General features: G+C 37.8%; 1 pseudogene; it reads right to left on the reverse strand.

Annotated features, from left to right (window-relative positions):
- Positions 1–1,540: 1,540 nt before the first annotated feature.
- Positions 1,541–3,279, reverse strand: LOC138382629 (tigger transposable element-derived protein 1-like; annotated as a pseudogene).
- Between the last annotated feature and the right edge of the window lie 4,807 nt (positions 3,280–8,086).

Here is an 8,086-nt window from a genome sequence, read left to right on the forward strand (position 1 = left end):
AGCTTTTAATGTTGGCTCATCTTCTTGACTAAATTAGGCCACCATGGCAAACAAACACATAATTAAAAACCCAGGAAAGACAACTGCACTTGCACTTCTTAAATTGATTTTTACAATGCTGGTGTACGCCTCCGTGCGCTCTTCCATTTGATAATTTCCTTTCTTTATCTAACCTTTGGGTAGGAGAAATTTAAGGATGGGTGTTGTTGCAAGCTTTATGTTTTTAAAAGCTATGTGTTATTTTGTTTCTTACTTTCTGCTCCTGGAATAACAAAAATTGTACAATGGGTCTTAAAAAGCACATTCCTATTCCCTAATACCTGACCTGACACACCGGTATACATTTTTAATCAAGGTTTCAAATGATTCCATTTGAAATAGTATTAGAAACAATGGCTAAAATTCCTGTGCTTACAAAACTCAATCTCAGGAGCTCTGTTTAAATGGTATGTAATATGGGTGTTTTGAAAATCTGTATGTGTAATGTGCACAATCCAGTTCAGTATTTGTTATAAAGAGGTATTAGCTATTTCTTTCTTATAGGTATTAGGTTAGTAATTTCTTGATGTCCATTAAAACAATACATGTGGTGTGTCTACAGTCAAAAACTCATTTTCCAGAAGTCACACAAGAAAATGTCTATTTTGTTGATAACAATACCTCCGACTGCTTCACTGCGTTAATTTGTTCCTGATATTTCAGGTACGTAATGTTCAAGCAACGGTGAAGATGGCATTAACTAAAGTTGAAACCTTTTAAGGTTGAATATAGATAGTTTAAATCACCTTTGAGAATTGGAGGGTTATAGTCTTGAAATTGGGATGAAATGAAATGTGACATTATCGTGACAGTTTGTGGTTTGCAAAAGGTGGATGTAGCATCATTTATTGCACCATTCCTATGGGATTTATTTTTACTAGGTCACATGAAATGCATTAATGGAAGAAATATCTGACTGTGTGTACATATGTATATAAAATAGTATATATACATGTTAATATATACACACACATACATAACTATTCCATTTTACACAGTCATATCCTAAAGAAAACAATATGTCTTTCTGTTTGCCACACCCACCTAAGATGCTGAGGAATTAAATATAACTCGAAAATTGGAGTGTACACAAATCTCTTTACAATGTTTCATCCCATTTTAGCTCAAAGAAGATTATGGTATGAAATGCTTACTACTTTCAAACATAAATGATCCATTTAAGAATTGAGGGTTTTTTTTTTGACAGAGCTAGGAAAATAATTTCACTTCTCTTATAATACATTTTGTTTATACTTTACTATAGGCATACCTTACAGATATTGTACATTTGCTTTCAGACCACAGCAGTAAAGTGAATATTATAAGAAAGTGAGTCACACAAATTTTTTGGTTTCCTAGTGCATATAAAAGTCATATCTACACTATGGTATAGTCTATTAACTGTGCAATAGCATCGTGTTCAAGAAAACAATGTATACACCTTAATTAAAAAGTCCTTTATTGCTAAGAAATGCTAACAATCATATGAGCCTTCAACAAATCATAATCTTTTAGCTGGTGGAGGGTCTTGCCTTGCTGTGATGGCTGCTGACTGATCAGGGTGGTAGTTGCTGAAGGCTGGAGTGGCTGTGGCAATTTCGTAAGACAATGGTGAAATTTGCCACATTGATTGACTCTTCCTTTCAAGAAAGATTTCTCTGTTACATGTAATGCCATTTGATAGCATTTTACCCACGGTAAAACTTCTTTCAAAATTGGAATCAATCCTCTCAAACCATGCTGCTGCTTTATCAACTAAGTTCATGTAATCTTCTAAATCCTTTGTTGTCATTTCAACAATGTTCACAGCATCTTCTCCAGGAGTGGATTCCATCTCAATAAACCACTTTTTTGCTCATCCACAAGAAGTAACTCCTCATTCATTCAAGTTTGATTATGAGATTGCAGCAATTCAGTCACATATCTAAGCTCCACTTCTAATTCTAGTTCTCTTGCTATTTCCACCACATCTGCAATTACGTCCTTCACTGAAGTCTTGACCCCCTCCAAGTCATCCATGAAAGCTGGAATCAACTGCTTCCAAACTCCCATTCATGTTGGTATTTTGACCTCCTCTCATGAATATGAATGTTCTTAAAGGCATTTAAAGTGGCGAATCCCTTCAAGAAGATTTTCAATTTACTTTGTCCAGATCCATTGGAGAAATCACTCTCCATGGTAGTTATAGCCTTATGAAATGTATTTCTTAAATCATAAGACTTGAAAATCAACTTGACTCCTTGATCCATGAGCTGCAGAACAGATGGTGTCTTAGCAGGCATGAAAACAACATTTATCTCCTTGTGCATCTCCGTCAGAGCTCTTCGGTAGCTAGGTGCATTGTCAATGAGCAGTAATATTCTGAAGAAACTCCTTTTTTTCTGAGCAGTAGGTCTCAACAGTGGGCTTTAAATATTCAGTAAACCTTGCTGTAAACAGGTGTGCTGTCATCCAGGCTTTGTTCTTCCATTGATAGAGCAGAGGCAAAGTATATTTAGCAAAATTCTCAAGGACCCTAGGATTTTCAAAATGGTAAACGAGCATTGGCTTCAACTTAAAGTCACCAGCTGCGTTAGCCTCTAATGAGAGAATCAGCCTGTACTTTGAAGCTTGAAGCTAGGCATGGACTTCTCCTTTCTAGCTATAAAAGTCCTAGATGGCATCTTCTTCCAATAGAAGGCTGTTTCATCTACATAGAAAATCTTTTGTTTAGTATAGCCACCTTCATCAATGATCTTAGCTAGATCTTCAGGATAACTTGCTACAGCTTCTACATCAGCACTTGCTGCTTCACCTGGCAGTTTTATGTTATGGAGGTGGCTTCTTTCCTTAAACCTCATAAATCAACCTCGGCTAGCTGCCAACTTTTCTTCTGCAGCTTCCTCACCTCTCACAGCCTTCACAGAATTGAAGAGTTAGGGCCTTGCTCTGGAGTAGGCTTTGCCTTAAGGGAATGTTGTGGCTCCTTTGATCTTCTATCCAGACCACTAAACGTTTTCCACCCATATCAGCAGAAAGGCTGTTTTGCTTCCATGTGTTCCTTGGAACAGCACTTTTAATTTCCTTCAGGAACTTTTCCTTTACATTCATAACTTGGCTAACCACTTGGTGTGAGAGGCCTAGCTTTTGGCCTATCTTGGCTTTTGACATGTGTTCCTCAGTAAACTTAATCATTTCTAGCTTTTGATGTAAAGCGAGGGATGTGCAACTCTTCCTTTCACTTGAACACTTAGAAGCCATTGTAGAGTTATTAACTGGCCTAATTTCAATATTGTTGTGTCTCAGGGAATAGGGAGGCCTGAGGAGAGGGACAGAGATGGGGCTGGGGGGCTGGGAGTGGCCAGTTGGTGGAGCAGTCAGAACACACACAATGTTTAGCAGTTCTCTGTCTGATATGGGTGTGGCTCATGGCACCTCAAAATGATTACAATAGGAACATCAAAGATCAATGATCACAGATCACCAAAAATTGGTATAATAATAATAAAAAGGTTTGAAATATTGCAAGAAAAAGTGACACAGAGACACAAAGTCAGCCCATGCTGTTAGAAAAATGACACCAATAGACTTGCTCGATGCAGTGTTGCAACAAACCTTTGACTTGTAAAAAATACAGTATCTATGAAATGCAATAAAGCAAAGTGCAATCAATTAAGGCATGCCTATATTTTTATGTTGTGATAACTTCTTATTTTGTCAACAAAAGTCTCTATGAGATTTGAAGATCTTTCAAATGAGTGCTTTTACATATAGAATTTTTTCTTTGAGTATTGAGCTTGAATTGGGGCAAAAAGCTGAAGGAATCCATAACTTCATATGAAAATGAAAGTTGTCAGTTTGGTGCAGAGCAGGGAAAGGAGGGGACAAAACGTTTATAGAATCATTTTCTCTTCTCCAGTGAATGAAACCATTTCTGTACCTGAGAGGCTCTAAGATATCCTCCTGGTTTTAGTGTTGGCAGGACTTGGGATAAAAGAAACACAGCACTCGACAATTCCTTGGCTAATTATGTTTACAAAGTGCTTTCCACTTCTCTTGCCCTATTTAAATTTTTAATTGTAGAAAACATTTCCCTGACCTTAGGAAACTTAAAAGTTACTTGGAAAAATAAGCAAAACATTACAAAAATTTCACAGATAAAAATTATGAAATAAACAATGCCACCAGCATGACATGACATGTACCAGGGTTTTTGAACTCAAGTGCTAAGAGAACTGAAGAGTGTATGTGATCCCTTAAAGAACTAAACTTTAGTTTAAATAATAGCAAAAACACTGCCACCATGTTGACCAAACAAAATACATCTAAGTGGCATTCTGTGGGATGCTGCTTTGGGACTACTTGTACACAAATTATGTTTTATTTACAGAGCTAACCATGGTTCAGAGAGAGTTTATGGAGGCACTGGTACTCGGCTGTAGATGACCAGGGGGATTTGTCCAAGTGAAGATGGGAGGCCATGTGCCAGGTAGAGGTGATGCATGGGAAAGGCAGAGGATGAGAAAGTAGGTGATCCTTCTTAAGGTCAGTGAGTGGATTCGATTTTTTATGGGAGGAAATTCACACTCAAGACAAAAGCTCCAATGATAAAAAGAAGCTGTTGTTTATGCTGTATACAGTGGCAGGCTATAAAAGTGTCCCCCCAATCCCCGCTGGGAAATTAACATAGTAAAAGCGATGTTTTAGTGCAGGTGGCTGAAATTGGAAGATGCAGAAAAGCCCGCAGAGGAGACCACTTAGAAGACGGTATCACTGGTCCAGGTGTGAGGTACTAAGCACCACACTATGCATAATGGTGGTGAAAAATTGAAAGGGCAGAACACACAAAAGAGGCATTTTATAAAAAGAATTAATAGCTTTTGAGGACAGATACAATTTAGGGCTAAAAATGATGACAGTTTTGAAGTCCACTGATGTTTCAAACTTGGGCAACATATTAACTAAAATAAGAAACCAAGAGAACTGGCGTGGGGTGGAAATGATGAGTGTGATTCTAGATCTGTGAAGTAAGATGTTCAAGTGATGTCCTGTGTCTGCAGCTGGGGTGATTGAGACTGCGGTGCAGATCTGGAGATCAAATTTGAAAGTTATATGGAAGGAGAAAATGGAAAATGATGAACGAGAGTCAGGAGATATAATTTGTTTCAGTAGTTCAACAGTGAAAGGAAAAGCAAGCTAGGAGGGTAGCTTGAGCAACTAGGAGAAGTAAGCAGAAAGTCTTTATTTTTCAGAAAAGGTAGGGAAGTTGGAAGGAGCCAGTAAAATAGGAACATCTCTTTCGTGTGAAGGTGATTTTCTGTTGGTTGTTCCCCTGCCCAAAGCAAGTCATGTGATCATATTGGTTAAAGTCCAAGTTCCACATTGTTCTGGGGACACAGACATAGGAACTCCCTTTCTTCTGATATGGGTAAGATCGGGAGTTTAGAGTGGGAAAAGAAGCTACAGTAAATTGCTGAAATTGTGTGTGAATGAACAATGTTTTAGTAGGGTTCTTCTTTTTTGACTTTTATTGATAATACCTGCTATGGAATTTTGTTGTGTTTTATTGGATTTGTAATGCAATGAGAGCTTTTTATTAGGAATTTTGAGGAATTACAACCGCCAAGACCCACCCACTAGGTAAGTGATTATTATGATCCTTTGCAATTGTGACTGGCATTCTCACTCCTCTTCAGTCTCTGGTTCTCCTCCACCTTTTGGCAGGTGAGTGGGCTTTTCCTCACCTGCTGCTCCTAAAGCTAGGCATGCTATGCAATATAGCTTGGCCAAGGCAAGGGAGTGGAAGTATTACGTTTTTGTCACGACTCCATCCCCAGGCCTGCTCTTCCCTCCCACAGTCACGGTTCAGGGACATGCGTGTTGCTGGGGAGGTGGCCTGAGACTGAAGCTGGCGAGAGTGAAGCCCACATGTGGTCACTGCCCTGGACTGTTGTCTGTCATCTGGACCCAGCAGACCTGGGAGAGCGAGAAAGAAAAACTTTTTTTGGACTGATTTTTTTTTTTTTTTAAATTACAGCATAATCTAGCTTAATCTGGACAATAAAATGACTGAATTGAACAAATAAAATATTTTAAAAAGGCAGTTGTAGGATGCGCAGTGCTCTCTCTTTAGTCGTTTTAGATGTTTATACTGATTCAATGAGTTATGCTTATGCATAGTTACAATGTAAACTTTTCTAATTACAATAAGCAGGCATAAACAGGACAGTAATCATAGCTAGCATTTATTAAATTCTTGCTGTGTGCCGGGGCCTGTTTTAAACCCATGCAACTCTGTTGATTCTCTCATTTAATCCTATGTCAACCCTAAGAGGAGACTGCCATTAATAAGACCCACGATACAGATAAGAAAACTAAGGACCACAGAGGTTTAATAACTTGTCCATTGGGAATTCAAGGTTTCTGAAAGTAAAACCCACTTTTTCTTCTGTTATAATTATATTCGTCAAACCTTCAAACTTGTGATCCTTTCTACTACTAATTAATAAATCTTCACACTAAAAGACAAGGTACAGATTTTTTTGAGGAATGATCGCAGTTTGTAAAGATGAGAACCTTTGATTAGTCTATGTGTGAGAAGCCTAGTCAAAGTGGATTTACCTTTGAACCTTGAGAACCAATTAACTGGTTGGTTGATTGGATACATGTGGGGATGGAAACAATCTTCACCGATAAGAAATCACTGATCATGTAGACCCTTTCAAGGAGCATTTATTTATTTGGCACCTCCGATATGTAAAGGACAGAACTAGGTGTTAGGAGGATGCAGAGATGAATAAACACAAAACCTTAAGGAGCTCACAATCTATAGTGATGATGTGACATTGATAACAATAACAACATCTAATATTTCTAAACATTAAAAATGTACCAATATTCTAAAAACTATTGAATTGTGCACTTAATATGTGCCAGGAATTTCACATCCGTTTTTCTTTTAATATTCAGATTAATCTTATATAATAGTTGTGTTTTTATTTTTACTTTATAAAATAGAGATAAAATATCTGAGGCTCCGAGAAGTCAGGTAACTTACCTGAGAACACAGAGTGGTAGAGCTGGGACTTAAACTGAATTTTGTTAGGCATCAAGGACCACATCTTTCTTTTCTATACTAGCATTTCTCAAAGTGCATTAGATCTATACTGGTGGTACATAAGAGATATGAAGGTGGTGCATCAATGAGCACCTTATTTTAAGAGTTATGGGTTTTATAGTTATTTTCTACTTACTGGAAGTGATGCTGGTTTTCCAGTTCCAATAGTAATATGAAGTTTTATTTTTAAATAAATGTATTTAGGTAGATGAATTTAAATTCATTGAAATGAAAAGAGTATTCAGGTGTGTAAAAAATTGTGAAGATGGTACTTGAGTGCTCAGGTGTGAAAAACGTTTACACCATACTGTACTACGGCTGACAGGTGAGGGAGGGCTATGCTACACTACTGTAACAAACAGCCCCTGAATCCAGGGGCTTAAGAAAAACCATTGATTTATGGCTCATATTATATATCCAACTTGACTAGCGGGGGAGGGAGGGGTGGGAGTGTCTCTGTTCCACGCAGTTACTCAGGAGCAAGGCTGACAGAGGCACCGCTGTCTTGTGTCACTCAACCAGAGGCTGGAGGATTAAGCAGACACCAGATCCATGAAAGGTTAAGGAGTTTGGACCTTATCCTGGGGGCAAGAGGGATTAGTGCTTTTAATGGCTTTTGTTCTACCCATTGCCAGCACAGGCTGTGTCACAGCCTAAGAAGACAATACAGTTATAGTGCCTGGGGAACTTCCACTAAGATTTTTGCCATTCAAACCTAATATATGAAAATCCAGGCGTATGCTGCAAATACATATGGAGATTGTTCATATTGCAAAAGGGTTCTTTGTTTAACTAAAAGATTAATTTCAGGGTGCTCTTTAGGAGTAAATATCCCTTAGTATGGGGTTACTTAAAATGAATATTTATTTAATTCTGTTTATACTCAACTTTTTAAAAACTCTTCTGTGATGTGGCGTTTCACCTGTTTTATTAATATGAAGGTAATAATGT

This window comes from Eulemur rufifrons, chromosome 4, assembly GCF_041146395.1.
Source record: "Eulemur rufifrons isolate Redbay chromosome 4, OSU_ERuf_1, whole genome shotgun sequence".
NCBI classification, from domain to species: domain Eukaryota; kingdom Metazoa; phylum Chordata; class Mammalia; order Primates; family Lemuridae; genus Eulemur; species Eulemur rufifrons.